We start from the raw sequence: 18,314 nt of genomic DNA, 5'->3' as shown, positions 1-18,314 counted from the left end.
CTCACTCTCCTGCGTCTCTGTGCCTCACTCTCCAGCGTCTCTGTGCCTCACTCTCCTGCTTCTCTGTGCATCACTCTCCTGCATATCTGTGCGTCACTCTCCTCCATCTCTGTGTGTCAGTAACATGCGTCTCTGTGCCTCACTCTCCTGCGTCTCTGTGCCTCACTCTCCTGCATCTCTGTGTGACTCACCTGCATCTCTGTGCCTCACTCTCCTGCAACTCTGTGCCTCACTCTTCTGCATCTCTGTGCGTCACTCTCCTCCATCTCTGTGTGTCAGTAACATGCGTCTCTGTGCCTCACCCTCCTGCATCTCTGTGCCTCACTCTCCTGCATCTCTGTGCCTCACTCTCCTGCGTTTCTGTGCGTCGCTCTCCTGCATCCCTGTGTCGCTCTCCTGCATCCCTGTGCATCACTCTCCTGCATCTCTGTGCGTCACTCTCCTCCATCTCTGTGTGTCAGTAACATGCGTCTCTGTGCCTCACTCTCCTGCATCTCTGTGCCTCACTCTCCTGCGTCTCTGTGCCTCACTCTCCTGCATCCCTGTGCCTCACTCTCCTGCATCGCTATGCCTCTCTCCTGCATCTCTGTGCCTCACTCTCCTGCATGTCTATGCGTCGCTCTCCTGCATCCCTGTGTGTCGCTCTCCTGCATCGCTATGCCTCACTCTCCTGCATCTCTGTGTCTCATTATCCTGCATCACTGTGCCTCACTCTCCTGCATCTCTGTGCCTCACTCTCCTGCATCTCTGTGCCTCACTCTCCAGCATCTATGTGTGTCACTCTCCTTCGTCTCTGTGCCTCACTCTCCTGCATCTCTGCGCGTCACTCTCCTCCTTCTCTGCGCGTCACTCTCCTCCTTCTCTGCGCGTCACTCTCCTCCATCTCTGTGCGTCACTCTCCTCCGTCCCTGTGCGTCACTCTCCTGCGTCTCTGTGCGTCACTCTCCTCCCTCTCTGTGCGTCACTCTCCTCCCTCTCTGTGCGTCACTCTCCTCCCTCTCTGTGCGTCAATCTCCGCCGTCTCTGTGCGTCACTCTCCTGCATCTCTGTGCGTCACTCTCCCTGCATCTCTGTGCGTCACTCTTCTCCGTCTCTGTGCGTCACTCTTCTCCGTCTCTGTGCATCACTCTCCTGCGTCTCTGTGCGTCACTCTCCTGCATCTCTGTGCGTCACTCTCCTCCATCTCTGTGTGTCAGTAACATGCGTCTCTGTGCCTCTCTCCTGCGTCTCTGTTCCTCACTCTCCTGTGTCTCTGTGCCTCACTCTCCTGCATCCCTGTGCCTCACTCTCCTGCATCGCTATGCCTCTCTCCTGCATCTCTGTGCCTCACTCTCCTGCATGTCTATGCGTCGCTCTCCTGCATCCCTGTGCCTCACTCTCCTGCATCTCTGTGCCTCATTATCCTGCATCACTGTGCCTCACTCTCCTGCATCTCTGTGCCTCACTCTCCTGCATCTATGTGTGTCACTCTCCTTCGTCTCTGCGCCTCACTCTCCTGCATCTCTGCGCGTCACTCTCCTCTGTCTCTGTGCGTCACTCTCCTGCGTCTCTGTGCCTCACTCTCCTGCGTCTCTGTGCCTCACTCTCCTGCATCCCTGTGCCTCACTCTCCTGCATCCCTGTGCCTCACTCTCCTGCATCACTATGCCTCTCTCCTGCATCTCTGTGCCTCACTCTCCTGCATGTCTATGCATCGCTCTCCTGCATCCCTGTGTGTCGCTTTCCTGCATCGCTATGCCTCACTCTCCTGCATCTCTGTGCCTCATTCTCCTGCATCACTGTGGCTCACTCTCCTGCATCTCTGTGCCTCACTCTCCTGCATCTATGTGTGTCACTCTCCTTCGTCTCTGTGCCTCACTCTCCTGCATCTCTGCGCGTCACTCTCCTCCGTCTCTGTGCGTCACTCTCCTCCGTCTCTGTGCGTCACTCTCCTCCGTCTCTGTGCGTCACTCTCCTCCGTCTCTGTGCGTCAATCTCCGCCGTCTCTGTGCGTCACTCTCCTGCATCTCTGTGCGTCACTCTCCTGCATCTCTGTGCGTCACTCTTCTCCGTCTCTGTGTGTCACTCTCCTGCATCTCTGTGCCTCACTCTCCTGCATCCCTGTGCGTCACTCTCCTGCAACTATGTGCGTTGCTCTCCTGCATCTCTGTGCCTCACTCTCCTGCATCTCTGTGCGTCGCTCTCCTGCATCTCTGTGCCTCACTCCCCTGCATCTCTGTGTGACTCACCTGCATCTCTGTGCCTCACTCTCCTGCAACTCTGTGCCTCACTCTTCTGCATCTCTGTGCCTCACTCTCCTGCGTCTCTGTGCCTCACTCTCCTGCATCTCTGTGCATCACTCTCCTGCATCTCTGTGCGTCACTCTCCTCCATCTCTGTGTGTCAGTAACATGCGTCTCTGTGCCTCACTCTCCTGCATCTCTGTGCCTCACTCTCCTGCATCTCTGTGCCTCACTCTCCTGCATCCCTGTGTCACTCTCCTACATCCCTGTGCATCACTCTCCTGCATCTCTGTGCGTCACTCTCCTCCATCTCTGTGTGACTCACTCTCCTGCATCTCTGTGCCTCACTCTCCTGCATCTCTGTGTCTCACTCTCCTGCAACTATGTGCGTTGCTCTCCTGCATCTCTGTGCCACACTCTCCTGCAACTATGTGCGTTGCTCTCCTGCATCTCTGTGCCTCACTCTCCTGCATCTCTGTGCCTCACTCTCCTACATCTCTGTGCCTCACTCACCTGCATCTCTGTGTGACTCACCTGCATGTCTGTGCCTCACTCTCCTGCATCTCTGTGCCTCACTCTCCTGCAACTATGTGCGTTGCTCTCCTGCATCTCTGTGCCTCACTCTCCTGCATCCCTGTGCGTCACTCTCCTGCAACTATGTGCGTTGCTCTCCTGCATCTCTGTGCATCACTCTCCTGCATCTCTGTGCCTCACTCTCCTGCATCTCTGTGCGTCGCTCTCCTGCATCTCTGTGCGTCGCTCTCCTGCATCTCTGTGCGTCGCTCTCCTGCATCTCTGTGCCTCACTCCCTGCATCTCTGTGTGACTCACCTGCATCTCTGTGCCTCACTCTCCTGCAACTCTGTGCCTCACTCTTCTGCATCTCTGTGCCTCACTCTCCTGCGTCTCTGTGCCTCACTCTCCAGCGTCTCTGTGCCTCACTCTCCTGCTTCTCTGTGCATCACTCTCCTGCATATCTGTGCGTCACTCTCCTCCATCTCTGTGTGTCAGTAACATGCGTCTCTGTGCCTCACTCTCCTGCGTCTCTGTGCCTCACTCTCCTGCATCTCTGTGTGACTCACCTGCATCTCTGTGCCTCACTCTCCTGCAACTCTGTGCCTCACTCTTCTGCATCTCTGTGCGTCACTCTCCTCCATCTCTGTGTGTCAGTAACATGCGTCTCTGTGCCTCACTCTCCTGCATCTCTGTGCCTCACTCTCCTGCGTTTCTGTGCGTCGCTCTCCTGCATCCCTGTGTCGCTCTCCTGCATCCCTGTGCATCACTCTCCTGCATCTCTGTGCATCACTCTCCTCCATCTCTGTGTGTCAGTAACATGCGTCTCTGTGCCTCACTCTCCTGCATCTCTGTGCCTCACTCTCCTGCGTCTCTGTGCCTCACTCTCCTGCATCTCTGTGCCTCACTCTCCTGCATCGCTATGCCTCTCTCCTGCATCTCTGTGCCTCACTCTCCTGCATGTCTATGCGTCGCTCTCCTGCATCGCTATGCCTCACTCTCCTGCATCTCTGTGTCTCATTATCCTGCATCACTGTGCCTCACTCTCCTGCATCTCTGTGCCTCACTCTCCTGCATCTATGTGTGTCACTCTCCTTCGTCTCTGTGCCTCACTCTCCTGCATCTCTGCGCGTCACTCTCCTCCTTCTCTGCGCGTCACTCTCCTCCTTCTCTGCGCGTCACTCTCCTCCGTCTCTGTGCGTCACTCTCCTCCGTCCCTGTGCGTCACTCTCCTGCGTCTCTGTGCGTCACTCTCCTCCCTCTCTGTGCGTCACTCTCCTCCCTCTCTGTGCGTCACTCTCCTCCCTCTCTGTGCGTCACTCTCCTCCGTCTCTGTGCGTCAATCTCCGCCGTCTCTGTGCGTCAATCTCCGCCGTCTCTGTGCGTCACTGTCCCTGCATCTCTGTGCGTCACTCTTCTCCGTCTCTGTGCATCACTCTTCTCCGTCTCTGTGCGTCACTCTCCTGCGTCTCTGTGCGTCACTCTCCTGCGTCTCTGTGCCTCACTCTCCTGCGCCTCTGTGCCTCACTCTCCTGCGCCTCTGTGCCTCACTCTCCTGCGCCTCTGTGCCTCACTCTCCTGCATCTCTGTGCATCACTCTCCTCCATCTCTGTGTGTCAGTAACATGCGTCTTTGTGCCTCACTCTCCTGCGTCTCTGTGCCTCACTCTCCTGCATCTCTGTGCCTCACTCTCCTGCATCTCTGTGCCTCACTCTCCTGCGTTTCTGTGCGTCGCTCTCCTGCATCCCTGTGTCGCTCTCCTGCATCCCTGTGCATCACTCTCCTGCATCTCTGTGCGTCACTCTCCTCAATCTCTGTGTGTCAGTAACATGCGTCTCTGTGCCTCACTCTCCTGCGTCTCTGTTCCTCACTCTCCTGTGTCTCTGTGCCTCACTCTCCTGCATCTCTGTGCCTCACTCTCCTGCATGTCTATGCGTCGCTCTCCTGCATCCCTGTGCCTCACTCTCCTGCATCTCTGTGCCTCATTATCCTGCATCACTGTGCCTCACTCTCCTGCATCTCTGTGCCTTACTCTCCTGCATCTATGTTTGTCACTCTCCTTCATCTCTGTGGCTCACTCTCCTGCATCTCTGCGCGTCACTCTCCTCTGTCTCTGTGCGTCACTCTCCTGCGTCTCTGTGCCTCACTCTCCTGCATCCCTGTGCCTCATTCTCCTGCATCGCTATGCCTCTCTCCTGCATCTCTGTGCCTCACTCTCCTGCATGTCTATGCGTCGCTCTCCTGCATCCCTGTGTGTCGCTCTCCTGCATCGCTATGCCTCACACTCCTGCATCTCTGTGCCTCATTCTCCTGCATCACTGTGCCTCACTCTCCTGCATCTCTGTGCCTCACTCTCCTGCATCTATGTGTGTCACTCTCCTTCATCTCTGTGCCTCACTCTCCTGCATCTCTGCGCGTCACTCTCCTCCGTCTCTGTGCGTCACTCTCCTCCGTCTCTGTGCGTCACTCTCCTCCGTCCCTGTGCGTCACTCTCCTGCGTCTCTGTGCGTCACTCTCCTCCCTCTCTGTGCGTCACTCTCCTCCCTCTCGGTGCGTCACTCTCCTCCCTCTCTGTGCGTCAATCTCCGCCGTCTCTGTGCGTCACTCTCCTGCATCTCTGTGCGTCACTCTCCCTGCATCTCTGTGCGTCACTCTTCTCCGTCTCTATGCGTCACTCTTCTCCGTCTCTGTGCATCACTCTCCTGCATCTCTGTGCGTCACTCTCCTGCATCTCTGTGCGTCACTCTCCTCCATCTCTGTGTGTCAGTAACATGCGTCTCTGTGCCTCACTCTCCTGCGTCTCTGTTCCTCACTCTCCTGTGTCTCTGTGCCTCACTCTCCTGCATCCCTGTGCCTCACTCTCCTGCATCGCTATGCCTCTCTCCTGCATCTCTGTGCCTCACTCTCCTGCATGTCTATGCGTCGCTCTCCTGCATCCCTGTGCCTCACTCTCCTGCATCCCTGTGCCTCACTCTCCTGCATCACTGTGCCTCACTCTCCTGCATCTCTGTGCCTCACTCTCCTGCATCTCTGTGTGTCACTCTCCTTCGTCTCTGTGCCTCACTCTCCTGCATCTCTGCGCGTCACTCTCCTCTGTCTCTGTGCGTCACTCTCCTGCGTCTCTGTGCCTCACTCTCCTGCGTCTCTGTGCCTCACTCTCCTGCATCCCTGTGCCTCACTCTCCTGCATCCCTGTGCCTCACTCTCCTGCATCGCTATGCCTCTCTCCTGCATCTCTGTGCCTCACTCTCCTGCATGTCTATGCATCGCTCTCCTGCATCCCTGTGTGTCGCTCTCCTGCATCGCTATGCCTCACTCTCCTGCATCTCTGTGCCTCATTCTCCTGCATCACTGTGGCTCACTCTCCTGCATCTCTGTGCCTCACTCTCCTGCATCTATGTGTGTCACTCTCCTTCGTCTCTGCGCCTCACTCTCCTGCATCTCTGCGCGTCACTCTCCTCCGTCTCTGTGCGTCACTCTCCTCCGTCTCTGTGCGTCACTCTCCTCCGTCTCTGTGCGTCACTCTCCTCCGTCTCTGTGCGTCAATCTCCGCCGTCTCTGTGCGTCACTCTCCTGCATCTCTGTGCGTCACTCTCCTGCATCTCTGTGCGTCACTCTTCTCCGTCTCTGTGCGTCACTCTCCTGCATCTCTGTGCCTCACTCTCCTGCATCCCTGTGCGTCACTCTCCTGCAACTATGTGCGTTGCTCTCCTGCATCTCTGTGCCTCACTCTCCTGCATCTCTGTGCGTCGCTCTCCTGCATCTCTGTGCCTCACTCCCCTGCATCTCTGTGTGACTCACCTGCATCTCTGTGCCTCACTCTCCTGCAACTCTGTGCCTCACTCTTCTGCATCTCTGTGCCTCACTCTCCTGTGTCTCTGTGCCTCACTCTCCTGCATCTCTGTGCATCACTCTCCTGCATCTCTGTGCGTCACTCTCCTCCATCTCTGTGTGTCAGTAACATGCGTCTCTGTGCCTCACTCTCCTGCATCTCTGTGCCTCACTCTCCTGCATCTCTGTGCCTCACTCTCCTGCATCCCTGTGTCGCTCTCCTACATCCCTGTGCATCACTCTCCTGCATCTCTGTGCGTCACTCTCCTGCATCTCTGTGCCTCACTCTCCTGCATCTCTGTGTCTCACTCTCCTGCAACTATGTGCGTTGCTCTCCTGCATCTCTGTGCCACACTCTCCTGCAACTATGTGCGTTGCTCTCCTGCATCTCTGTGCCTCACTCTCCTGCATCTCTGTGCCTCACTCTCCAACATCTATGTGCCTCACTCACCTGCATCTCTGTGTGACTCACCTGCATGTCTGTGCCTCACTCTCCTGCATCTCTGTGCCTCACTCTCCTGCAACTATGTGCGTTGCTCTCCTGCATCTCTGTGCCTCACTCTCCTGCATCCCTGTGCGTCACTCTCCTGCAACTATGTGCTTCTCTCCTGCATCTCTGTGCCTCACTCTCCTGCATCTCTGTGCCTCACTCTCCTGCATCTCTGTGCGTCGCTCTCCTGCATCTCTGTGCGTCGCTCTCCTGCATCTCTGTGCCTCACTCCCTGCATCTCTGTGTGACTCACCTGCATCTCTGTGCCTCACTCTCCTGCAACTCTGTGCCTCACTCTTCTGCATCTCTGTGCCTCACTCTCCTGCATCTCTGTGCCTCACTCTCCAGCGTCTCTGTGCCTCACTCTCCTGCTTCTCTGTGCATCACTCTCCTGCATATCTGTGCGTCACTCTCCTCCATCTCTGTGTGTCAGTAACATGCGTCTCTGTGCCTCACTCTCCTGCGTCTCTGTGCCTCACTCTCCTGCATCTCTGTGTGACTCACCTGCATCTCTGTGCCTCACTCTCCTGCAACTCTGTGCCTCACTCTTCTGCATCTCTGTGCGTCACTCTCCTCCATCTCTGTGTGTCAGTAACATGCGTCTCTGTGCCTCACTCTCCTGCATCTCTGTGCCTCACTCTCCTGCGTTTCTGTGCGTCGCTCTCCTGCATCCCTGTGTCGCTCTCCTGCATCCCTGTGCATCACTCTCCTGCATCTCTGTGCGTCACTCTCCTCCATCTCTGTGTGTCAGTAACATGCGTCTCTGTGCCTCACTCTCCTGCATCTCTGTGCCTCACTCTCCTGCGTCTCTGTGCCTCACTCTCCTGCATCCCTGTGCCTCACTCTCCTGCATCGCTATGCCTCTCTCCTGCATATCTGTGCCTCACTCTCCTGCATGTCTATGCGTCGCTCTCCTGCATCGCTATGCCTCACTCTCCTGCATCTCTGTGTCTCATTATCCTGCATCACTGTGCCTCACTCTCCTGCATCTCTGTGCCTCACTCTCCTGCATCTATGTGTGTCACTCTCCTTCGTCTCTGTGCCTCACTCTCCTGCATCTCTGCGCGTCACTCTCCTCCTTCTCTGCGCGTCACTCTCCTCCTTCTCTGCGCGTCACTCTCCTCCGTCCCTGTGCGTCACTCTCCTCCGTCCCTGTGCGTCACTCTCCTGCGTCTCTGTGCGTCACTCTCCTCCCTCTCTGTGCGTCACTCTCCTCCCTCTCTGTGCGTCACTCTCCTCCCTCTCTGTGCGTCACTCTCCTCCCTCTCTGTGCGTCACTCTCCTCCCTCTCTGTGCGTCAATCTCCGCCGTCTCTGTGCGTCACTCTCCTGCATCTCTGTGCGTCACTGTCCCTGCATCTCTGTGCGTCACTCTTCTCCGTCTCTGTGCGTCACTCTTCTCCGTCTCTGTGCGTCACTCTCCTGCGTCTCTGTGCGTCACTCTCCTGCGTCTCTGTGCGTCACTCTCCTGCGCCTCTGTGCCTCACTCTCCTGCGCCTCTGTGCCTCACTCCTGCGCCTCTGTGCCTCACTCTCCTGCATCTCTGTGCATCACTCTCCTCCATCTCTGTGTGTCAGTAACATGCGTCTTTGTGCCTCACTCTCCTGCGTCTCTGTGCCTCACTCTCCTGCATCTCTGTGTCTCACTCTCCTGCATCTCTGTGCCTCACTCTCCTGTGTTTCTGTGCGTCGCTCTCCTGCATCCCTGTGTCGCTCTCCTGCATCCCTGTGCATCACTCTCCTGCATCTCTGTGCGTCACTCTCCTCCATCTCTGTGTGTCAGTAACATGCGTCTCTGTGCCTCACTCTCCTGCGTCTCTGTTCCTCACTCTCCTGTGTCTCTGTGCCTCACTCTCCTGCATCTCTGTGCCTCACTCTCCTGCATGTCTATGCGTCGCTCTCCTGCATCCCTGTGCCTCACTCTCCTGCATCTCTGTGCCTCATTATCCTGCATCACTGTGCCTCACTCTCCTGCATCTCTGTGCCTTACTCTCCTGCATCTATGTTTGTCACTCTCCTTCATCTCTGTGCCTCACTCTCCTGCATCTCTGCGCGTCACTCTCCTCTGTCTCTGTGCGTCACTCTCCTGCGTCTCTGTGCCTCACTCTCCTGCATCTCTGTGCCTCACTCTCCTGCATGTCTATGCGTTGCTCTCCTGCATCCCTGTGTGTCGCTCTCCTGCATCGCTATGCCTCACTCTCCTGCATCTCTGTGCCTCATTCTCCTGCATCACTGTGCCTCACTCTCCTGCATCTCTGTGCCTCACTCTCCTGCATCTATGTGCGTCACTCTCCTTCGTCTCTGCGCCTCACTCTCCTGCATCTCTGCGCGTCACTCTCCTCCGTCTCTGCGCGTCACTCTCCTCCGTCTCTGTGCGTCACTCTCCTCCGTCTCTGTGCGTCACTCTCCTCCGTCTCTGTGCGTCAATCTCCGCCGTCTCTGTGCGTCACTCTCCTGCATCTCTGTGCGTCACTCTCCTGCGTCTCTGTGCGTCACTCTTCTCCGTCTCTGTGCGTCACTCTTCTCCGTCTCTGTGCGTCACTCTCCTCCGTCTCTGTGCGTCACTCTCCTCCGTCTCTGTGCGTCACTCTCCTCCGTCTCTGTGCGTCACTCTCCTGCATCTCTGTGCGTCACTCTCCTGCATCTCTGTGCGTCACTCTCCTCCGTCTCTGTGCGTCACTCTCCTCCGTCTCTGTGCGTCACTCTCCTCCATCTGTGTGTCAGTAACATGCGTCTCTGTGCCTCACTCTCCTGCGTCTCTGTGCCTCACTCTCCTGCATCTCTGTGTCTCACCTGCATCTCTGTGCCTCACTCTCCTGCAACTCTGTGCCTCACTCTTCTGCATCTCTGTGCGTCACTCTCCTCCATCTCTGTGTGTCAGTAACATGAGTCTCTGTGCCTCACTCTCCTGCATCTCTGTGCCTCACTCTCCTGTGTTTCTGTGCGTCGCTCTCCTGCATCCCTGTGTCGCTCTCCTGCATCCCTGTGCATCACTCTCCTGCATCTCTGTGCGTCACTCTCCTCCATCTCTGTGTGTCAGTAACATGCGTCTCTGTGCCTCACTCTCCTGCATCTCTGTGCCTCACTCTCCTGCGTCTCTGTGCCTCACTCTCCTGCATCCCTGTGCCTCACTCTCCTGCATCGCTATGCCTCTCTCCTGCATCTCTGTGCCTCACTCTCCTGCATGTCTATGCGTCGCTCTCCTGCATCGCTATGCCTCACTCTCCTGCATCTCTGTGTCTCATTATCCTGCATCACTGTGCCTCACTCTCCTGCATCTCTGTGCCTCACTCTCCTGCATCTATGTGTGTCACTCTCCTTCGTCTCTGTGCCTCACTCTCCTGCATCTCTGCGCGTCACTCTCCTCCTTCTCTGCGCGTCACTCTCCTCCTTCTCTGCGCGTCACTCTCCTCCGTCTCTGTGCGTCACTCTCCTCCGTCCCTGTGCGTCACTCTCCTGCGTCTCTGTGCGTCACTCTCCTCCCTCTCTGTGCGTCACTCTCCTCCCTCTCTGTGCGTCACTCTCCTCCCTCTCTGTGCGTCACTCTCCTCCGTCTCTGTGCGTCAATCTCCGCCGTCTCTGTGCGTCACTCTCCTGCATCTCTGTGCTTCACTGTCCCTGCATCTCTGTGCGTCACTCTTCTCCGTCTCTGTGCATCACTCTTCTCCGTCTCTGTGCGTCACTCTCCTGCGTCTCTGTGCCTCACTCTCCTGCGCCTCTGTGCCTCACTCTCCTGCGCCTCTGTGCCTCACTCTCCTGCGCCTCTGTGCCTCACTATCCTGCATCTCTGTGCATCACTCTCCTCCATCTCTGTGTGTCAGTAACATGCGTCTTTGTGCCTCACTCTCCTGCGTCTCTGTGCCTCACTCTCCTGCATCTCTGTGCCTCACTCTCCTGCATCTCTGTGCCTCACTCTCCTGCGTTTCTGTGCGTCGCTCTCCTGCATCCCTGTGTCGCTCTCCTGCATCCCTGTGCATCACTCTCCTGCATCTCTGTGCGTCACTCTCCTCAATCTCTGTGTGTCAGTAACATGCGTCTCTGTGCCTCACTCTCCTGCGTCTCTGTTCCTCACTCTCCTGTGTCTCTGTGCCTCACTCTCCTGCATCTCTGTGCCTCACTCTCCTGCATGTCTATGCGTCGCTCTCCTGCATCCCTGTGCCTCACTCTCCTGCATCTCTGTGCCTCATTATCCTGCATCACTGTGCCTCACTCTCCTGCATCTCTGTGCCTTACTCTCCTGCATCTATGTTTGTCACTCTCCTTCATCTCTGTGGCTCACTCTCCTGCATCTCTGCGCGTCACTCTCCTCTGTCTCTGTGCGTCACTCTCCTGCGTCTCTGTGCCTCACTCTCCTGCATCCCTGTGCCTCATTCTCCTGCATGTCTATGCCTCTCTCCTGCATCTCTGTGCCTCACTCTCCTGCATGTCTATGCGTCGCTCTCCTGCATCCCTGTGTGTCGCTCTCCTGCATCGCTATGCCTCACACTCCTGCATCTCTGTGCCTCATTCTCCTGCATCACTGTGCCTCACTCTCCTGCATCTCTGTGCCTCACTCTCCTGCATCTATGTGTGTCACTCTCCTTCGTCTCTGTGCCTCACTCTCCTGCATCTCTGCGCGTCACTCTCCTCCGTCTCTGTGCGTCACTCTCCTCCGTCTCTGTGCGTCACTCTCCTCCGTCCCTGTGCGTCACTCTCCTGCGTCTCTGTGCGTCACTCTCCTCCCTCTCTGTGCGTCACTCTCCTCCCTCTCGGTGCGTCACTCTCCTCCCTCTCTGTGCGTCAATCTCCGCCGTCTCTGTGCGTCACTCTCCTGCATCTCTGTGCGTCACTCTCCCTGCATCTCTGTGCGTCACTCTTCTCCGTCTCTATGCGTCACTCTTCTCCGTCTCTGTGCATCACTCTCCTGCATCTCTGTGCGTCACTCTCCTACATCTCTGTGCGTCACTCTCCTCCATCTCTGTGTGTCAGTAACATGCGTCTCTGTGCCTCACTCTCCTGCGTCTCTGTTCCTCACTCTCCTGTGTCTCTGTGCCTCACTCTCCTGCATCCCTGTGCCTCACTCTCCTGCATCGCTATGCCTCTCTCCTGCATCTCTGTGCCTCACTCTCCTGCATGTCTATGCGTCGCTCTCCTGCATCCCTGTGCCTCACTCTCCTGCATCTCTGTGCCTCATTATCCTGCATCACTGTGCCTCACTCTCCTGCATCTCTGTGCCTCACTCTCCTGCATCTATGTGTGTCACTCTCCTTCGTCTCTGTGCCTCACTCTCCTGCATCTCTGCGCGTCACTCTCCTCTGTCTCTGTGCGTCACTCTCCTGCGTCTCTGTGCCTCACTCTCCTGCGTCTCTGTGCCTCACTCTCCTGCATCCCTGTGCCTCACTCTCCTGCATCCCTGTGCCTCACTCTCCTGCATCGCTATGCCTCTCTCCTGCATCTCTGTGCCTCACTCTCCTGCATGTCTATGCATCGCTCTCCTGCATCCCTGTGTGTCGCTCTCCTGCATCGCTATGCCTCACTCTCCTGCATCTCTGTGCCTCATTCTCCTGCATCACTGTGGCTCACTCTCCTGCATCTCTGTGCCTCACTCTCCTGCATCTATGTGTGTCACTCTCCTTCGTCTCTGCGCCTCACTCTCCTGCATCTCTGCGCGTCACTCTCCTCCGTCTCTGTGCGTCACTCTCCTCCGTCTCTGTGCGTCACTCTCCTCCGTCTCTGTGCGTCACTCTCCTCCGTCTCTGTGCGTCAATCTCCGCCGTCTCTGTGCGTCACTCTCCTGCATCTCTGTGCGTCACTCTCCTGCATCTCTGTGCGTCACTCTTCTCCGTCTCTGTGCGTCACTCTCCTGCATCTCTGTGCCTCACTCTCCTGCATCCCTGTGCGTCACTCTCCTGCAACTATGTGCGTTGCTCTCCTGCATCTCTGTGCCTCACTCTCCTGCATCTCTGTGCGTCGCTCTCCTGCATCTCTGTGCCTCACTCCCCTGCATCTCTGTGTGACTCACCTGCATCTCTGTGCCTCACTCTCCTGCAACTCTGTGCCTCACTCTTCTGCATCTCTGTGCCTCACTCTCCTGTGTCTCTGTGCCTCACTCTCCTGCATCTCTGTGCATCACTCTCCTGCATCTCTGTGCGTCACTCTCCTCCATCTCTGTGTGTCAGTAACATGCGTCTCTGTGCCTCACTCTCCTGCATCTCTGTGCCTCACTCTCCTGCATCTCTGTGCCTCACTCTCCTGCATCCCTGTGTCGCTCTCCTACATCCCTGTGCATCACTCTCCTGCATCTCTGTGCGTCACTCTCCTGCATCTCTGTGCCTCACTCTCCTGCATCTCTGTGTCTCACTCTCCTGCAACTATGTGCGTTGCTCTCCTGCATCTCTGTGCCACACTCTCCTGCAACTATGTGCGTTGCTCTCCTGCATCTCTGTGCCTCACTCTCCTGCATCTCTGTGCCTCACTCTCCAACATCTATGTGCCTCACTCACCTGCATCTCTGTGTGACTCACCTGCATGTCTGTGCCTCACTCTCCTGCATCTCTGTGCCTCACTCTCCTGCAACTATGTGCGTTGCTCTCCTGCATCTCTGTGCCTCACTCTCCTGCATCCCTGTGCGTCACTCTCCTGCAACTATGTGCGTTGCTCTCCTGCATCTCTGTGCCTCACTCTCCTGCATCTCTGTGCCTCACTCTCCTGCATCTCTGTGCGTCGCTCTCCTGCATCTCTGTGCGTCGCTCTCCTGCATCTCTGTGCCTCACTCCCTGCATCTCTGTGTGACTCACCTGCATCTCTGTGCCTCACTCTCCTGCAACTCTGTGCCTCACTCTTCTGCATCTCTGTGCCTCACTCTCCTGCGTCTCTGTGCCTCACTCTCCAGCGTCTCTGTGCCTCACTCTCCTGCTTCTCTGTGCATCACTCTCCTGCATATCTGTGCGTCACTCTCCTCCATCTCTGTGTGTCAGTAACATGCGTCTCTGTGCCTCACTCTCCTGCGTCTCTGTGCCTCACTCTCCTGCATCTCTGTGTGACTCACCTGCATCTCTGTGCCTCACTCTCCTGCAACTCTGTGCCTCACTCTTCTGCATCTCTGTGCGTCACTCTCCTCCATCTCTGTGTGTCAGTAACATGCGTCTCTGTGCCTCACTCTCCTGCATCTCTGTGCCTCACTCTCCTGCGTTTCTGTGCGTCGCTCTCCTGCATCCCTGTGTCGCTCTCCTGCATCCCTGTGCATCACTCTCCTGCATCTCTGTGCGTCACTCTCCTCCATCTCTGTGTGTCAGTAACATGCGTCTCTGTGCCTCACTCTCCTGCATCTCTGTGCCTCACTCTCCTGCGTCTCTGTGCCTCACTCTCCTGCATCCCTGTGCCTCACTCTCCTGCATCGCTATGCCTCTCTCCTGCATATCTGTGCCTCACTCTCCTGCATGTCTATGCGTCGCTCTCCTGCATCGCTATGCCTCACTCTCCTGCATCTCTGTGTCTCATTATCCTGCATCACTGTGCCTCACTCTCCTGCATCTCTGTGCCTCACTCTCCTGCATCTATGTGTGTCACTCTCCTTCGTCTCTGTGCCTCACTCTCCTGCATCTCTGCGCGTCACTCTCCTCCTTCTCTGCGCGTCACTCTCCTCCTTCTCTGCGCGTCACTCTCCTCCGTCTCTGTGCGTCACTCTCCTCCGTCCCTGTGCGTCACTCTCCTGCGTCTCTGTGCGTCACTCTCCTGCGTCTCTGTGCGTCACTCTCCTCCCTCTCTGTGCGTCACTCTCCTCCCTCTCTGTGCGTCACTCTCCTCCCTCTCTGTGCGTCACTCTCCTCCCTCTCTGTGCGTCAATCTCCGCCGTCTCTGTGCGTCACTCTCCTGCATCTCTGTGCGTCACTGTCCCTGCATCTCTGTGCGTCACTCTTCTCCGTCTCTGTGCATCACTCTTCTCCGTCTCTGTGCGTCACTCTCCTGCGTCTCTGTGCGTCACTCTCCTGCGTCTCTGTGCCTCACTCTCCTGCGCCTCTGTGCCTCACTCTCCTGCGCCTCTGTGCCTCACTCCTGCGCCTCTGTGCCTCACTCTCCTGCATCTCTGTGCATCACTCTCCTGCATCTCTGTGTCTCACTCTCCTGCATCTCTGTGCCTCACTCTCCTGTGTTTCTGTGCGTCGCTCTCCTGCATCCCTGTGTCGCTCTCCTGCATCCCTGTGCATCACTCTCCTGCATCTCTGTGCGTCACTCTCCTCCATCTCTGTGTGTCAGTAACATGCGTCTCTGTGCCTCACTCTCCTGCGTCTCTGTTCCTCACTCTCCTGTGTCTCTGTGCCTCACTCTCCTGCATCTCTGTGCCTCACTCTCCTGCATGTCTATGCGTCGCTCTCCTGCATCCCTGTGCCTCACTCTCCTGCATCTCTGTGCCTCATTATCCTGCATCACTGTGCCTCACTCTCCTGCATCTCTGTGCCTTACTCTCCTGCATCTATGTTTGTCACTCTCCTTCATCTCTGTGCCTCACTCTCCTGCATCTCTGCGCGTCACTCTCCTCTGTCTCTGTGCGTCACTCTCCTGCGTCTCTGTGCCTCACTCTCCTGCATCTCTGTGCCTCACTCTCCTGCATGTCTATGCGTTGCTCTCCTGCATCCCTGTGTGTCGCTCTCCTGCATCGCTATGCCTCACTCTCCTGCATCTCTGTGCCTCATTCTCCTGCATCACTGTGCCTCACTCTCCTGCATCTCTGTGCCTCACTCTCCTGCATCTATGTGCGTCACTCTCCTTCGTCTCTGCGCCTCACTCTCCTGCATCTCTGCGCGTCACTCTCCTCCGTCTCTGCGCGTCACTCTCCTCCGTCTCTGTGCGTCACTCTCCTCCGTCTCTGTGCGTCACTCTCCTCCGTCTCTGTGCGTCAATCTCCGCCGTCTCTGTGCGTCACTCTCCTGCATCTCTGTGCGTCACTCTCCTGCGTCTCTGTGCGTCACTCTTCTCCGTCTCTGTGCGTCACTCTTCTCCGTCTCTGTGCGTCACTCTCCTCCGTCTCTGTGCGTCACTCTCCTCCGTCTCTGTGCGTCACTCTCCTCCGTCTCTGTGCGTCACTCTCCTCCGTCTCTGTGCGTCACTCTCCTGCATCTCTGTGCGTCACTCTCCTCCGTCTCTGTGCGTCACTCTCCTCCGTCTCTGTGCGTCACTCTCCTCCATCTCTGTGTGTCAGTAACATGCGTCTCTGTGCCTCACTCTCCTGCGTCTCTGTGCCTCACTCTCCTGCATCTCTGTGTGACTCACCTGCATCTCTGTGCCTCACTCTCCTGCAACTCTGTGCCTCACTCTTCTGCATCTCTGTGCGTCACTCTCCTCCATCTCTGTGTGTCAGTAACATGCGTCTCTGTGCCTCACTCTCCTGCATCTCTGTGCCTCACTCTCCTGTGTTTCTGTGCGTCGCTCTCCTGCATCCCTGTGTCGCTCTCCTGCATCCCTGTGCATCACTCTCCTGCATCTCTGTGCGTCACTCTCCTCCATCTCTGTGTGTCAGTAACATGCGTCTCTGTGCCTCACTCTCCTGCATCTCTGTGCCTCACTCTCCTGCGTCTCTGTGCCTCACTCTCCTGCATCCCTGTGCCTCACTCTCCTGCATCGCTATGCCTCTCTCCTGCATCTCTGTGCCTCACTCTCCTGCATGTCTATGCGTCGCTCTCCTGCATCGCTATGCCTCACTCTCCTGCATCTCTGTGTCTCATTATCCTGCATCACTGTGCCTCACTCTCCTGCATCTCTGTGCCTCACTCTCCTGCATCTATGTGTGTCACTCTCCTTCGTCTCTGTGCCTCACTCTCCTGCATCTCTGCGCGTCACTCTCCTCCTTCTCTGCGCGTCACTCTCCTCCTTCTCTGCGCGTCACTCTCCTCCGTCTCTGTGCGTCACTCTCCTCCGTCCCTGTGCGTCACTCTCCTGCGTCTCTGTGCGTCACTCTCCTCCCTCTCTGTGCGTCACTCTCCTCCCTCTCTGTGCGTCACTCTCCTCCCTCTCTGTGCGTCACTCTCCTCCGTCTCTGTGCGTCAATCTCCGCCGTCTCTGTGCGTCACTCTCCTGCATCTCTGTGCTTCACTGTCCCTGCATCTCTGTGCGTCACTCTTCTCCGTCTCTGTGCATCACTCTTCTCCGTCTCTGTGCGTCACTCTCCTGCGTCTCTGTGCCTCACTCTCCTGCGTCTCTGTGCCTCACTCTCCTGCGTCTCTGTGCCTCACTCTCCTGCGCCTCTGTGCCTCACTCTCCTGCGCCTCTGTGCCTCACTCTCCTGCGCCTCTGTGCCTCACTCTCCTGCATCTCTGTGCATCACTCTCCTCCATCTCTGTGTGTCAGTAACATGCGTCTTTGTGCCTCACTCTCCTGCGTCTCTGTGCCTCACTCTCCTGCATCTCTGTGCCTCACTCTCCTGCATCTCTGTGCCTCACTCTCCTGCGTTTCTGTGCGTCGCTCTCCTGCATCCCTGTGTCGCTCTCCTGCATCCCTGTGCATCACTCTCCTGCATCTCTGTGCGTCACTCTCCTCCATCTCTGTGTGTCAGTAACATGCGTCTCTGTGCCTCACTCTCCTGCGTCTCTGTTCCTCACTCTCCTGTGTCTCTGTGCCTCACTCTCCTGCATCTCTGTGCCTCACTCTCCTGCATGTCTATGCGTCGCTCTCCTGCATCCCTGTGCCTCACTCTCCTGCATCTCTGTGCCTCATTATCCTGCATCTCTGTGCCTTACTCTCCTGCATCTATGTTTGTCACTCTCCTTCATCTCTGTGCCTCACTCTCCTTCATCTCTGTGCCTCACTCTCCTGCATCTCTGCGCGTCACTCTCCTCTGTCTCTGTGCGTCACTCTCCTGCGTCTCTGTGCCTCACTCTCCTGCATCCCTGTGCCTCATTCTCCTGCATCGCTATGCCTCTCTCCTGCATCTCTGTGCCTCACTCTCCTGCATGTCTATGCGTCGCTCTCCTGCATCCCTGTGTGTCGCTCTCCTGCATCGCTATGCCTCACTCTCCTGCATCTCTGTGCCTCATTCTCCTGCATCACTGTGCCTCACTCTCCTGCATCTCTGTGCCTCACTCTCCTGCATCTATGTGTGTCACTCTCCTTCGTCTCTGCGCCTCACTCTCCTGCATCTCTGCGCGTCACTCTCCTCCGTCTCTGTGCGTCACTCTCCTCCGTCTCTGTGCGTCACTCTCCTCCATCTCTGTGCGTCACTCTCCTCCGTCTCTGTGCGTCAATCTCCGCCGTCTCTGTGCGTCACTCTCCTGCATCTCTGTGCGTCACTC

Source organism: Taudactylus pleione, unplaced genomic scaffold (genome assembly GCF_031769625.1).
Source record: "Taudactylus pleione unplaced genomic scaffold, aTauple2 ptg000515l, whole genome shotgun sequence".
In the NCBI taxonomy this organism is placed as follows: Eukaryota; Metazoa; Chordata; class Amphibia; order Anura; family Myobatrachidae; genus Taudactylus; species Taudactylus pleione.
The sequence above is the reverse complement of the archived record's forward strand: the minus strand, read 5'-3'. Positions refer to the sequence as shown.